This window comes from Ylistrum balloti, unplaced genomic scaffold (assembly GCF_031769215.1).
Source record: "Ylistrum balloti isolate Yb309-2 unplaced genomic scaffold, AGI_CSIRO_Ybal_v1 Utg371210, whole genome shotgun sequence".
Lineage (NCBI taxonomy): Eukaryota > Metazoa > Mollusca > Bivalvia > Pectinida > Pectinidae > Ylistrum > Ylistrum balloti.
The window spans coordinates 16725-33201 of NW_026782657.1; the positions used below are offsets into that span (position 1 = coordinate 16725).

The 16477-nt window shown below is 37.7% G+C and overlaps 2 non-coding genes and 2 pseudogenes across 2 annotated transcripts; 1 reads left to right on the plus strand and 3 right to left on the minus strand.

Annotated features, from left to right (window-relative positions):
- The first annotated feature begins 1826 nt into the window (after positions 1–1826).
- On the plus strand, positions 1827–1990 carry LOC132561443 (U1 spliceosomal RNA). The gene has a single exon (XR_009554692.1). It is a non-coding gene; the product is annotated as a U1 spliceosomal RNA (small nuclear RNA).
- Positions 1991–2644: 654 nt separating this feature from the next.
- On the minus strand, positions 2645–2828 carry LOC132561456 (U1 spliceosomal RNA; annotated as a pseudogene).
- A 4657-nt stretch (positions 2829–7485) lies between these two features.
- Positions 7486–7649, minus strand: LOC132561454 (U1 spliceosomal RNA). Its single transcript, XR_009554703.1, has one exon. It is a non-coding gene; the product is annotated as a U1 spliceosomal RNA (small nuclear RNA).
- Positions 7650–12280: 4631 nt separating this feature from the next.
- On the minus strand, positions 12281–12415 carry LOC132561461 (U1 spliceosomal RNA; annotated as a pseudogene).
- Positions 12416–16477: the final 4062 nt, after the last annotated feature.

The window sequence follows — 16477 nt, forward strand, 5'->3', positions numbered from 1 at the left end:
ATATGTAAGGGAGATAACTCTTAATCTACATTCATGCTATACTGCTTGGCTAGGGAGAACTTCTCTTTAGCACAATCAGTAGAGTGTATGGTTAGTAAGTCTAAAGACCTGTTCTTGATTCGATCTCTAGTGGACATATAGAAGATTGAAGGTTTGTAATGTGTAGGGTAGCTTGCATAGGCTATTTAAGAAGGAAATATTTGAAATATTTTCATTTACAAAATTAAATTTTTATGTGTGAAACATAATTTTGTTGTCAATACCAGTTTTTCGACGTCCTTTTTTATTCCACGTTTGTCTATACCTATTTCTTGCAGTATAGATATGAACAATACAATTGCAATGGTTGTACCGGATGATCAACTGAAAAAAAAATTAAAACACACATTTTTGTTGAAAGAAGTGTTTCCAGAATATAACTTGTTTGATATAAAACATTGCACGTGTTTGATGATCGTAAGTAATTCTGGTTGTTCTGTTGGGAACTCGTTCTTTTCAGAGGTTTTCTCTTGTTTAGTTAGTTTGCCTAGAGAAATATAAAAAAATTATTGGAATTATTTGTACAAGTTAATATTCTATTGAAAATCATTTAGTATTTTCCCCACTGTACATTGGATGAAAAAAAAACTGAATTTAATTTAACTTAAAATCACTTCAGTGTAAAGTAACCCATGCCTATATATGTAGAAATAGGACCTAACAGCAATAAATACGTTGTCTGGAATCATGGACTTTTCAGCGGTGAGATGGGGATTTGATCAAATTAACTTTTTTTTTTTATCATTTCCAGACATCTGTATAAAGACGGGATTTCTATTCAAAACCAACCACAGATAAAGTACTTTGATAAGATTCTAAACATTTTTCTTTGACATTATTAAAATACAAATTACAAAATTAGGAAGTGGTACAATTTGAGCATTGACATAAGCCCTACAGGTCAATGTTGAGTGATTATGTATTTCATATGTTAAAGCAATTTAAATCCCTCACGTGTATAAACAATTTTGATACAGATGTCATAATACAATATATCTGATATTATCTTACTTTACATGTATCTTGACGTTTTAAAGATAAGTTACAAAAATGATAAGCGAAACCAATGTTGTCATTTTTAAAATTAATTCATGACATATTGATAAGTAACTATTTTGATGGAATAGAGCAGATCCTGCCGTGTCGTCGATTTTTGACTCAAATTGAACTATATTTAAGTTGGTCTGGTACAATTCCGATGCTGACCATTCCGAAAACCAATGCTTTTTCAATTACTTTGATGTCAAATTATAAAATGACTTAACCTTAGTTTCTGTTGAAAAACTACCTGATTTTAGCTAAAAACTAATATTTGTAGGTGTAAATGATTCTTAGCTCTGAATTTACTTACGCATGTTTTAAATCTTATTGTTACTATTATTATTGTTATTATTCTAATTATAGTTGTTGTTGTTGTTGTAATGGTACGGATATAAAATCGATATCTAAGGAAGCAGAACACACCAACATGTTCTTTGTTTCTTAACATGTTGTCTCACTTCGCTTTGTCAGCGGCAACACAATCCCTAGAGTTACTTCCCCTCTTCCAAAACATGTAACTGAGATAAAATTTGTCAAATAAGATACTTTTTATGTAATAAAGTAATGCAATATTTACATCATATTATACAATATAATAATGATACTATTTTTATGAAAGCATTTAAGATAGTATTTCAATTTATTTTAGTTATACACATTTTTCTCTTTCCATATGGTAATTTTTAAATACCTTGTCTGTAAAATTTTACATTCAGTTTATATATTCTCTTTTACAGTAACAACTCATACTTACCTGGTACAGGGGATACCGTGATCAGCAAGGCGGTTCCCCCAGGTCGAGGCCCTTCCATTGCACTCCGGTCGGGCTGAACCCTGCGATAATCCCAAATGCGGATTACTCGGGTACGCTATTTTTTAGTGTGGGGGTCTGCGTTCGCGCTAACCCTCGACCATAAACAATTTGAAAAATAAGAACACCAACCTTGCAAGCAGTATATCGATATCTCGACTTCTCTTTTGTTTTATCAGTTAAACCTCTAATAAAAATACCCTTTGTGACAAAATATCTTGTGTGAGGCATTCTACTGAGACATATGCTTCATAATTCAATTAGTTTACTTCAGTCCCCATACCTACCTGCATGAGTCAAACCTTAGGCAATTCCCTCGGACTTCCATCACTACTCTCCCGAAACAAATTGAACGCGCCCCGGAAGTACTTCCGGTACCTGCGCATGACAGACACCAGTATTCTTTCGGGCGCCATTTCATCCAACACGTGTTTTCGGCTCGGAAAAGATGGTGTCTGTCATGCGCAGGTACCGGACGAAAAAGTACTTCCGGGGCGCGTTCAATTTGTTTCGGGAGAGTAGTGATGGAAGTCCGAGGGAATTGCCTAAGGTTTGACTCATGCAGGTAGGTATGGGGACTGAAGTAAACTAATTGAATTATGAAGCATATGTCTCAGTAGAATGCCTCACACAAGATATTTTGTCACAAAGGGTATTTTTATTAGAGGTTTAACTGATAAAACAAAAGAGAAGTCGAGATATCGATATACTGCTTGCAAGGTTGGTGTTCTTATTTTTCAAATTGTTTATGGTCGAGGGTTAGCGCGAACGCAGACCCCCACACTAAAAAATAGCGTACCCAGTAATCCGCATTTGGGATTATCGCAGGGTTACTTTATTACATAAAAAGCCCGACCGGAGTGCAATGGAAGGGAATTTTGTTCGACCTGGGGGAACCGCCTTGCTGATCACGGTATCCCCTGTACCAGGTAAGTATGAGTTGTTACTGTAAAAGAGAATATATAAACTGAATGTAAAATTTTACAGACAAGGTATTTAAAAATTACCATATGGAAAGAGAAAAATGTGTATAACTAAAATAAACTGAAATACTATCTTAAATGCTTTCATAAAAATAGTATCATTATTATATTGTATAATATGATGTAAATATTGCATTACTTTATTACATAAAAAGTATCTTATAAATTGACAAATTTTATCTCAGTTACATGTTTTGGAAGAGGGGAAGTAACTCTAGGGATTGTGTTGCCGCTGACAAAGCGCAATAAATTAGTGAGAATAACATTTTTTGAATACATGTATAAGAAACAAAGAACATGTTGGTGTGTTCTGCTTCCTTAGATATCGATTTTATATCCGTACCATTACAACAACAACAACAACTATAATTAGAATAATAACAATAATAATAGTAACAATAAGATTTAAAACATGCGTAAGTAAATTCAGACTAAGAATCATTTACACCTACAAATATTAGTTTTTAGCCAAAATCAGGTAGTTTTTCAACAGAAACTAAGGTTAAGTCATTTTATAATTTGACATCAAAGTAATTGCAAAAGCATTGGTTTAAGGAATGGTCAGCATCGGAATTGTACCAGACCAACTTAAATATAGTTCAATTTGAGTCAAAAATAGACTTGTAATACGGCAGGATCTGCTCTATTCCATCAAAATAGTTACTTATCAATATGTCATGAATTAATTTTAAAAATGACAACATTGGTTTCGCTTATCATTTTTGTAACTTATCTTTAAAACGTCAAGATACATGTAAAGTAAGATAATATCAGATATATTGTATTATGACATCTGTATCAAAATTGTTTATACACGTGAGGGATTTAAATTGCTTTAACATATAAAATACATAATCACTCAACATTGACCTGTAGGGCTTATGTCAATGCTCAAATTGTACCACTTCCTAATTTTGTAATTTGTATTTTAATAATGTCAAAGAAAAATGTTTAGAATCTTATCAAAGTACTTTATCTGTGGTTGGTTTTGAATAGAAATCCCGTCTTTATACAGATGTCTGGAAATGATAAAAAAAAAAGTTAATTTGATCAAATCCCCATCTCACCGCTGAAAAGTCCATGATTCCAGACAACGTATTTATTGCTGTTAGGTCCTATTTCTACATATATAGGCATGGGTTACTTTACACTGAAGTGATTTTAAGTTAAATTAAATTCAGTTTTTTTTCATCCAATGTACAGTGGGGGAAAATACTAAATGATTTTCAATAGAATATTAACTTGTACAAATAATTCCAATAATTTTTTTATATTTCTCTAGGCAAACTAACTAAACAAGAGAAAACCTCTGAAAAGAACCAGTTCCCAACAGAACAACCAGAATTACTTACGATCATCAAACACGTGCAATGTTTTATATCAAACAAGTTATATTCTGGAAACACTTCTTTCAACAAAAATGTGTTTTAATTTTTTTTTCAGTTGATCATCCGGTACAACCATTGCAATTGTATTGTTCATATCTATACTGCAAGAAATAGGTATAGACAAACGTGGAATAAAAAAGGACGTCGAAAAACTGGTATTGACAACAAAATTATGTTTCACACATAAAAATTTAATTTTGTAAATGAAAATATTTCAAATATTTCCTTCTTAAATAGCCTATGCAAGCTACCCTACACATTACAAACCTTCAATCTTCTATATGTCCACTAGAGATCGAATTAAGAACAGGTCTTTAGACTTACTAACCATACACTATACTGATTGTGCTAAAGAGAGGTTCTCCCTAGCCAAGCAGTATAGCATGAATGTAGATTAAGAGTTATCTCCCTTACATATTACACCCAAGATATTCGTTACCATTTCCACTTTATGAATAAGAATTTAACAACATTTAAACAAAAGTGCCACAGACAGCATATGTCTAGTACCATTTGAGTAAAATCATATAAGTCTGTTCCTTTAATTGAGGGTTTTCTGTGTAAAACCCTGTTTACGAAGTCACCATACCTACCTGCATGATTCAAACCTTAGGCAATTCCCTCGGACTTCCAACACTACTCGCCCGAAACAAATTGAACGCGCCCCGGAAGTGCTTCCGGTACCTGCGCATGACAGACACCAGTATTCCTTCAAAGCCATAAGCTTAGTACTGGCTCTGTGGGGAAGGAGGGTGGGTTCATGCAGGTAGGTATGGTGACTTCGTAAACAGGGGTTTTACCCAGAAAACCCTCAGTTTACTTTAGTCCCCATACCTACCTGCATGAGTCAAACCTTAGGCAAACACAGAATTTGTAGCCTATAAAGGAGGTGGGTAGAGCCAGTCCAACTAACTTCCTATGAACAAAATATTACCTCCTAATAGGTCCGCCTGCCTTTCCTGTTCACCACTGACTGCAATATGACTGTCCTGGCAAACTGGCCTTCCGGTTTCCAAATGTCTTTCAAGTAGAAAGAGGTGAAGGTGGTTTCCTTCGCCCAATGCGCTGCCTTCACAATTTCTGAGATGGGCACCTTAGAAAAGAGTGCCCGGGACGTGGCCAGACGGCGAGTATCATGAGCCCTGGCCAGACGAACACCCTCCTCATTTGCTGACTCATACCAAAATTTCACCACCGACACAATCCATCGTGCAATGGAGTCTTTTGATGCCTCTTTTTGATTTCCGTCCTGATATGTAAGAAACAAACTTTTTTTTTTTTTTTTTATCGCCCCTTATGTCCTGTAATCTTCTAATATACATCTTCAAAGCTCTATAAGGACACAACTTCAAATCCTCCTCCTCAGTAGCAAAATTTAAAAATTTCGGAAGGAAAAAGGGCTCCCATGGTTTTCCAAGCCGCCGATTTTTAGTCAAGAACTGAATGTTGGGTAACAGATGAACCCCTGCCTGCTCCCAACGGATATGATCTTGTTCCACTGATAATGCATGTAACTCACTTGCTCGTGCAGCAGATGCCACAACCAACAGAAATAATGTCTTTAATGTAAGCCATTTTAAGGATGCTTCCCCCATAGGCGAAAAGGGTGACCGAGTCAACCTGAGTAGTACAAGCGGCAAACTCCAATTGGGTACCATAGACCTACACTCTGGTCTGGTATTAGACCTTAAAGCAGTCGCGACAAGTCCCTATCGGTACCATTGGAATCTCCATGAGTGTGAATGACTGCTATAGCTGTTCTATATCCTCCTAGTGTAGATATCTTAAAACCTTTACTCTGGTGTAAATACAAAAGAAAGTCCGCTATCTCAGTTACCGTTGCCAAACTGGGATCAATCTGTCGTTCCTCACACCAGCTGCTATAACATCGGATTCGCGCATTGTAGACCGCCTGTGTAGAAGGTCTCCGAGAAGCGGAGATCGCTTGAGCAACCTCCTGCGAAAACCCTCTTGAAGCATAGGTCTGTTTGACACTTTACATACCGTGAATCGGAACATCCCTGGATCCGGATGTACTAGCTTGCCTCTTTGCTGAGTCAGCAGCCTGTCGTTGAGTGAAAGCTCTCTTGGGTAATCCGCCAGAAGCTCTAGCAGCTGAGGGTACCAAGATTGACGTGGCCATCTCGGTGCTACTAGAAGTATCACGCAATCCTCTCGAGATATTTTCCTGAGAACATGAGGAATCAGTATTGTTGGTGGAAATGCATAAGCGAACATTCCCTTTTCATAGGGTCTAAACTACCAGGAGCTCCCTATAAGATATGAGCTGAGGAAAAAACCCCTTCCGATTTTTGTGACACTTGAGATACCCTATCGCTATCTGACACTGAATCTAACTCATCCAAGTCCTCCTCCCTGACACTCGATTGTTGCCGTTCACCAACAAACTTATCAAAACGACTCGGCCTACTTCCCGCCGGCCGAATACGAGTCATATCCTCCCCATTTACCTGGGGTTGTACCCCTGGAAATGGTTGCGAGGAAACGTTACTGGCAAAGAAGTTTGTTAACTGGGATGAAATCAAATTTTCGATGAGTCCCCGAGTGGTGTCGTCCAATGAAGGATTACCTACCGTACTCGCCGGCGGTGTGATCCCGTCTAGACTCCTACGTGGGGCCCGCACAGCCGCCCGAGTCTCCGACGTTTCCAAGCCTGTATTTAGGGGACTCATTCCACCCCGGGCTTCTGTTGCGGACTTTCCTCTTGGTGGTCGGCCTCCTGTCGACTTTTCCACCATCTTGTCGAAGATGGCCCATTTTTCCGCCGACCACTCGCTACAAACCCCGTACGTGAAAACCTTGTTGCAGACACGATGTCTAAAACATTTTTCGTGGTCGCCCAGTATGTTCCATCTTTTCCGAGCCGAAAACACGTGTTGGATGAAATGGCGCCCGAAAGAATACTGGTGTCTGTCATGCGCAGATACCGGAAGTACTTCCGGGGCGCGTTCAATTTGTTTCGGGAGAGTAGTGATGGAAGTCCGAGGGAATTGCCTAAGGTTTGACTCATGCAGGTAGGTATGGGGACTGAAGTAAACTAATTGAATTATGAAGCATATGTCTCAGTAGAATGCCTCACACAAGATATTTTGTCACAAAGGGTATTTTTATTAGAGGTTTAACTGATAAAACAAAAGAGAAGTCGAGATATCGATATACTGCTTGCAAGGTTGGTGTTCTTATTTTTCAAATTGTTTATGGTCGAGGGTTAGCGCGAACGCAGACCCCCACACTAAAAAATAGCGTACCCGAGTAATCCGCATTTGGGATTATCGCAGGGTTCAGCCCGACCGGAGTGCAATGGAAGGGCCTCGACCTGGGGGAACCGCCTTGCTGATCACGGTATCCCCTGTACCAGGTAAGTATGAGTTGTTACTGTAAAAGAGAATATATAAACTGAATGTAAAATTTTACAGACAAGGTATTTAAAAATTACCATATGGAAAGAGAAAAATGTGTATAACTAAAATAAACTGAAATACTATCTTAAATGCTTTCATAAAAATAGTATCATTATTATATTGTATAATATGATGTAAATATTGCATTACTTTATTACATAAAAAGTATCTTATTTGACAAATTTTATCTCAGTTACATGTTTTGGAAGAGGGGAAGTAACTCTAGGGATTGTGTTGCCGCTGACAAAGCGAAGTGAGACAACATGTTAAGAAACAAAGAACATGTTGGTGTGTTCTGCTTCCTTAGATATCGATTTTATATCCGTACCATTACAACAACAACAACAACTATAATTAGAATAATAACAATAATAATAGTAACAATAAGATTTAAAACATGCGTAAGTAAATTCAGAGCTAAGAATCATTTACACCTACAAATATTAGTTTTTAGCTAAAATCAGGTAGTTTTTCAACAGAAACTAAGGTTAAGTCATTTTATAATTTGACATCAAAGTAATTGCAAAAGCATTGGTTTAAGGAATGGTCAGCATCGGAATTGTACCAGACCAACTTAAATATAGTTCAATTTGAGTCAAAAATAGACGACACGGCAGGATCTGCTCTATTCCATCAAAATAGTTACTTATCAATATGTCATGAATTAATTTTAAAAATGACAACATTGGTTTCGCTTATCATATTTGTATCTTATCTTTAAAACGTCAAGATACATGTAAAGTAAGATAATATCAGATATATTGTATTATGACATCTGTATCAAAATTGTTTATACACGTGAGGGATTTAAATTGCTTTAACATATAAAATACATAATCACTCAACATTGACCTGTAGGGCTTATGTCAATGCTCAAATTGTACCACTTCCTAATTTTGTAATTTGTATTTTAATAATGTCAAAGAAAAATGTTTAGAATCTTATCAAAGTACTTTATCTGTGGTTGGTTTTGAATAGAAATCCCGTCTTTATACAGATGTCTGGAAATGATAAAAAAAAAAGTTAATTTGATCAAATCCCCATCTCACCGCTGAAAAGTCCATGATTCCAGACAACGTATTTATTGCTGTTAGGTCCTATTTCTACATATATAGGCATGGGTTACTTTACACTGAAGTGATTTTAAGTTAAATTAAATTCAGTTTTTTTTCATCCAATGTACAGTGGGGGAAAATACTAAATGATTTTCAATAGAATATTAACTTGTACAAATAATTCCAATAATTTTTTTATATTTCTCTAGGCAAACTAACTAAACAAGAGAAAACCTCTGAAAAGAACCAGTTCCCAACAGAACAACCAGAATTACTTACGATCATCAAACACGTGCAATGTTTTATATCAAACAAGTTATATTCTGGAAACACTTCTTTCAACAAAATGTGTGTTTTAATTTTTTTTTCAGTTGATCATCCGGTACAACCATTGCAATTGTATTGTTCATATCTATACTGCAAGAAATAGGTATAGACAAACGTGGAATAAAAAAGGACGTCGAAAAACTGGTATTGACAACAAAATTATGTTTCACACATAAAAATTTAATTTTGTAAATGAAAATATTTCAAATATTTCCTTCTTAAATAGCCTATGCAAGCTACCCTACACATTACAAACCTTCAATCTTCTATATGTCCACTAGAGATCGAATTAAGAACAGGTCTTTAGACTTACTAACCATACACTATACTGATTGTGCTAAAGAGAGGTTCTCCCTAGCCAAGCAGTATAGCATGAATGTAGATTAAGAGTTATCTCCCTTACATATTACACCCAAGATATTCGTTACCATTTCCACTTTATGAATAAGAATTTAACAACATTTAAACAAAAGTGCCACAGACAGCATATGTCTAGTACCATTTGAGTAAAATCATATAAGTCTGTTCCTTTAATTGAGGGTTTTCTGTGTAAAACCATGTTTACGAAGTCACCATACCTACCTGCATGATTCAAACCTTAGGCAATTCCCTCGGACTTCCAACACTACTCGCCCGAAACAAATTGAACGCGCCCCGGAAGTGCTTCCGGTACCTGCGCATGACAGACACCAGTATTCCTTCAAAGCCATAAGCTTAGTACTGGCTCTGTGTGGAAGGAGGGTGGGTTCATGCAGGTAGGTATGGTGACTTCGTAAACAGGGGTTTTACCCAGAAAACCCTCAGTTTACTTTAGTCCCCATACCTACCTGCATGAGTCAAACCTTAGGCAAACACAGAATTTGTAGCCTATAAAGGAGGTGGGTAGAGCCAGTCCAACTAACTTCCTATGAACAAAATATTACCTCCTAATAGGTCCGCCTGCCTTTCCTGTTCACCACTGACTGCAATATGACTGTCCTGGCAAACTGGCCTTCCGGTTTCCAAATGTCTTTCAAGTAGAAAGAGGTGAAGGTGGTTTCCTTCGCCCAATGCGCTGCCTTCACAATTTCTGAGATGGGCACCTTAGAAAAGAGTGCCCGGGACGTGGCCAGACGGCGAGTATCATGAGCCCTGGCCAGACGAACACCCTCCTCATTTGCTGACTCATACCAAAATTTCACCACCGACACAATCCATCGTGCAATGGAGTCTTTTGATGCCTCTTTTTGATTTCCGTCCTGATATGTAAGAAACAAACTTTTTTTTTTTTTTTTTTTATCGCCCCTTATGTCCTGTAATCTTCTAATATACATCTTCAAAGCTCTATAAGGACACAACTTCAAATCCTCCTCCTCAGTAGCAAAATTTAAAAATTTCGGAAGGAAAAAGGGCTCCCATGGTTTTCCAAGCCGCCGATTTTTAGTCAAGAACTGAATGTTGGGTAACAGATGAACCCCTGCCTGCTCCCAACGGATATGATCTTGTTCCACTGATAATGCATGTAACTCACTTGCTCGTGCAGCAGATGCCACAACCAACAGAAATAATGTCTTTAATGTAAGCCATTTTAAGGATGCTTCCCCCATAGGCGAAAAGGGTGACCGAGTCAACCTGAGTAGTACAAGCGGCAAACTCCAATTGGGTACCATAGACCTACACTCTGGTCTGGTATTAGACCTTAAAGCAGTCGCGACAAGTCCCTATCGGTACCATTGGAATCTCCATGAGTGTGAATGACTGCTATAGCTGTTCTATATCCTCCTAGTGTAGATATCTTAAAACCTTTACTCTGGTGTAAATACAAAAGAAAGTCCGCTATCTCAGTTACCGTTGCCAAACTGGGATCAATCTGTCGTTCCTCACACCAGCTGCTATAACATCGGATTCGCGCATTGTAGACCGCCTGTGTAGAAGGTCTCCGAGAAGCGGAGATCGCTTGAGCAACCTCCTGCGAAAACCCTCTTGAAGCATAGGTCTGTTTGACACTTTACATACCGTGAATCGGAACATCCCTGGATCCGGATGTACTAGCTTGCCTCTTTGCTGAGTCAGCAGCCTGTCGTTGAGTGAAAGCTCTCTTGGGTAATCCGCCAGAAGCTCTAGCAGCTGAGGGTACCAAGATTGACGTGGCCATCTCGGTGCTACTAGAAGTATCACGCAATCCTCTCGAGATATTTTCCTGAGAACATGAGGAATCAGTATTGTTGGTGGAAATGCATAAGCGAACATTCCCTTTTCATAGGGTCTAAACTACCAGGAGCTCCCTATAAGATATGAGCTGAGGAAAAAACCCCTTCCGATTTTTGTGACACTTGAGATACCCTATCGCTATCTGACACTGAATCTAACTCATCCAAGTCCTCCTCCCTGACACTCGATTGTTGCCGTTCACCAACAAACTTATCAAAACGACTCGGCCTACTTCCCGCCGGCCGAATACGAGTCATATCCTCCCCATTTACCTGGGGTTGTACCCCTGGAAATGGTTGCGAGGAAACGTTACTGGCAAAGAAGTTTGTTAACTGGGATGAAATCAAATTTTCGATGAGTCCCCGAGTGGTGTCGTCCAATGAAGGATTACCTACCGTACTCGCCGGCGGTGTGATCCCGTCTAGACTCCTACGTGGGGCCCGCACAGCCGCCCGAGTCTCCGACGTTTCCAAGCCTGTATTTAGGGGACTCATTCCACCCCGGGCTTCTGTTGCGGACTTTCCTCTTGATGGTCGGCCTCCTGTCGACTTTTCCACCATCTTGTCGAAGATGGCCCATTTTTCCGCCGACCACTCGCTACAAACCCCGTACGTGAAAACCTTGTTGCAGACACGATGTCTAAAACATTTTTCGTGGTCGCCCAGTATGTTCCATCTTTTCCGAGCCGAAAACACGTGTTGGATAAAATGGCGCCCGAAAGAATACTGGTGTCTGTCATGCGCAGGTACCGGAAGTACTTCCGGGGCGCGTTCAATTTGTTTCGGGAGAGTAGTGATGGAAGTCCGAGGGAATTGCCTAAGGTTTGACTCATGCAGGTAGGTATGGGGACTGAAGTAAACTAATTGAATTATGAAGCATATGTCTCAGTAGAATGCCTCACACAAGATATTTTGTCACAAAGGGTATTTTTATTAGAGGTTTAACTGATAAAACAAAAGAGAAGTCGAGATATCGATATACTGCTTGCAAGGTTGGTGTTCTTATTTTTCAAATTGTTTATGGTCGAGGGTTAGCGCGAACGCAGACCCCCACACTAAAAAATAGCGTACCCGAGTAATCCGCATTTGGGATTATCGCAGGGTTCAGCCCGACCGGAGTGCAATGGAAGGGCCTCGACCTGGGGGAACCTTTTTTTTTTTTTTTTTTTTTTTTTTTGATAAAAAGTTTATTTACAAATGTACAGATAAAACCGCCAAGAGACACACCCCTATGGCAACTGTATTATATGGACATCCGGTATCCCCGGTAAGGTGCAATTATCCCTACAACCTGGATGGACATAGAAATTACTTGTTAACGAAGTATAGCAAGGTAAGTATAAGAATAATACTGACATTTCTAGGAAAACGTCAATTCGAAAATTGATCTAATGAATTTACATAGAAAAATAATGGAAAATGATTAAGATACAAATTACAGGGCGACAACAGGAGATATCAGCCCAAACTAAGATTTAATTTCAGTTCGTCCTCTTGGGTTGTACAAAAAATACCAGTAGTACTCCAGTATTCAGAGAAGATGTTGGCGGGGAGACGGGTATAATCAGACTGAATGCGTAGAATGACGTTACTGAGGAAGTGGCAGAGAAGAGAATCAGAAGTTGGTGACTTTCTGTCATATTTTTTAACACAACGAATATACCAGATAGATGATAAAGATTCTGCCACTAGAAATAAAACAAGAGACTTTAATTTTAGAGTAAGACTTACTGGGGAATGGAATCGCCAAAGAGCCGAATCAGTAGGGACTTTGTTCTCTGAGACCTGGTTTATCCAGGAATTAACCAAGGATACTAATGGTTGAACAAATGGACATTCATAAAATAGATGTGAAATAGTCTCAAAACCATCACAAAATGTACAATGTTTAGAGGACCCGACACCAAATTTGTACATTCGAAAGTTAACAGGTAAAATCTCGTGTACCATTTTAAATACAACATCTCTTGAGCGAGTATCTAAAAACTTGTTAGAAATATTGCGAAAAACAGGATCGAAATCTACAGTTGGGAAAATCTTGACAATGCGGGGTGACTTAATGACAACAGATAACAGAGTTACATAGAATTCCTTAGTTGTGACTGACTCAAAAGTGGACTTCGGAAAATCCTTTCTGTATTGTTTAAATACTTTATAAATACTCGAATAAAAGGTAGGGCACCAGCCACTATGTGGAAAATTATTATCAAAACTGTTGAAATGCTCTCGAAAGTGTAGAGAGAGCCAATACATGGTAAAGTATCTCCATTTGGCCTCTGTATTTTTAAAAACAAAATCCTGACAATGCTTCAAGTAAATAGCTTGGAGTTTAGCTTTAATGTTTACAATAGCAAGTCCACCACTAGAAGGAGAGGCATAGGCTGTTGAGCGCGCAAGTGGCTCTGACTTAGAATTCCATAAAAATCTAAATAAAGTTCTCTGAAATAGTTCCAAATAATGCCTTGGCATTATGACGACAGTACCAATATACCAGAGTTTGCTGCACGCAAGGACCTTTATTACTATCGATTTTTGTGTTAAAGATAAGTTTCTCATTTTCCATAAATCTAAGGTCCTTGAGAATTTCCGAAAAACCGGCTGCCAAATATCATCAGGGGAGATATTATTACCGAATAAAATCCCACAAATTCTATGTTTTTCAACCCAACTTATACCAAAAGGATGATCTGAACGTGATTTCCATTTCCCCAGCCAAATACCCTTAGTTTTCTGCTTATTTAATTTAGCCCCTGACGCCCTGCCGTACAAATCACACCAATAGAACAATTTTGAAATGGATGAATCAGTGCAGCAAATACCAGTACTGTCGTCTGCGTAAAGGGAAATTTTCGCCGACTTAGAGGAACCCGGTAATTTAACACCAATTATTTCAGGATCTTCGCGGACCTTTTTCGCAAAGGGTTCTAAAACCAAAACGTACAATAAGGGAGATAAACTACAACCTTGCCTTACGCCACGAGTGATGGGAAAGGAGTCAGAAATAAACCCATTAACAATAACGGACGAACGGACATTTTTATATAAAAGTCTGACCCATTTAATAAAATCAGGACCAAAATTGAAAGCACGAAGCACTTTAAATAAAAAATCATAATTAACTCTATCAAAGGCTTTCTCCTGATCTAGAGAAATAAAGGCACACTTAAGGTCTTTTTGATCGACATAATCAACGATATTACGTAATAAATGACAATTTTCAAAAATAGATCTTTGCTTTATAGCACAAGTCTGGTCAATGCCAACAATTTGATCAATAACTTTACTTAGTCTGTTTGTTATCACTTTAGATAAAATTTTATAGTCAATGTTTAGGAGAGATATTGGCCTCCAGTTTTTCATATCAGAAGAATTACATGGGTCTTTACATAATAAAGAAATATAGGACATTTTCTGGGTGTCACTGAGCTCACCCCTCTGAAAAATTTCATTATATAATGAGACGAGCTGATCTCCTAACAAATTAAAGAAAGTAAAATAAAACTCTTTAGTGAGACCATCACTACCAGGGGATTTATTATTATGCATGTGCTTAAGAGCGACTAAAATTTCCTCCTTCCCAATAGGACCTTCACATATTGACATATCAAGTTTGTTCAGTTTGGGAAGATTCTCACAAAAGGAATCAGACAACTCAAAATCGATGGCTTCCTCTGTAAAAAGGTTTATATAAAAATCACGAAAGGCAGCTAAAATGTCACTAGAATCTGAAACAGAGGAAGAATCAGGTAGATCGATCTTCTCAATAAACTTCTTTCTACCCTTGTCACCTTCCATTTTGAAAAAATATCGTGAAGGTTTTTCCGAAAAATCTAAAAAATTAGCTCTAGATCTAATCATAGACCCCTTAAAATTATCAGAGTGAAAATCTAATAACTGTTTCTTAATAAACTGAATCTGATCAATAAAGTCCCCAGGTGACTGCCTTTCTAACCTAGACAACCTATTGTATTTATCTTGTAAGGATTTGACAACGGATCGTTTGACTCTAGCCTTACGTTTACAATACCCAATGATAAAAAACTTAATCACCGACTTACAGTCATCCCAATTTTCCAAAGAAACAGGCTCGTCTTTGGTTAAGTCAAGCCAAAAAGTTTTAAAAGCAATCTGAAAACTTCTGTCATTTAAAATACTATTGTTCAGTTTCCAATATGATGGACCAAACTTAGATTCTGAAAACAATTTGATTTTCAAACAGACAAAATCATGGTCCGAACTACCAGACGGAAAAACCTTGTTTTCTAGTAAATACTCTTTTAAAATGCAAGAAATATAAAAACGGTCTAAACGGCAAGATATACCATTACCATGCCACGTAGTGGAAACGACATTAGGGAAAAGTGATCGAAATGTTTCAAACAACTTAAAATCATGACAAATATTTTGTAATAATTTACTACCAGGTAGACCACGTTTTGGATTACCGCCAATTTTATCGAGAGAAATACATTCAATACAATTAAAGTCACCAGCGAAAACGACTGGCCTTCTACAGGAAAAATGATGTAAAATATCCCCAAAAAACAAACACCGCTCCTCATCAACATTAGGAGCGTACACATTTATAATTCTGAACTCACTATTAAAATATTTAAAATCAACGCACATGACCCTACCATCTCTGTCCATATGAAATTTCTGTAAGTCAACATTAATAAAAAACAATACAGCCGTACCTCTACTGTTAAAAGTACCAAAATTCCAGATTGCCTTACACTTTAAAAAACGCTCAATCCTAACACCAACAGACAGATTAGAGACGTGGGTTTCCTGTAGAAGTACTATATGAACATTATGGTTGTGAACAAAATCACTAAGTTCATACTGCTTAGTCTTGGATAAGAAACCATTACAATTCCATGTAATTATATTTAATGTGTTATTTGAATTAATCATTTCCATTTTTATTATTTTTCAGGAAAAAAAAACGGGGGAGCCGACATAATAAAAGGAAACAAAAGAAGAACGATAGCTAAAGGTAAGTAAGCGGATGGTAACGCGCAATATTTTTTGGAAAAAAAACCGTCCATGTAAACAAACGATTCCAACAATAATTATGAAACACACGAGGCCACTGAAGCGGAACACAGGTGAGATACAATGTATAAAGGAGAGACACTCAGTGCACGCGCCCCGGAGCCGTGCGCGCTCACGAGCAGTCAGCTTAACAACAAATAACTTATGATTAGCGAATACTACTA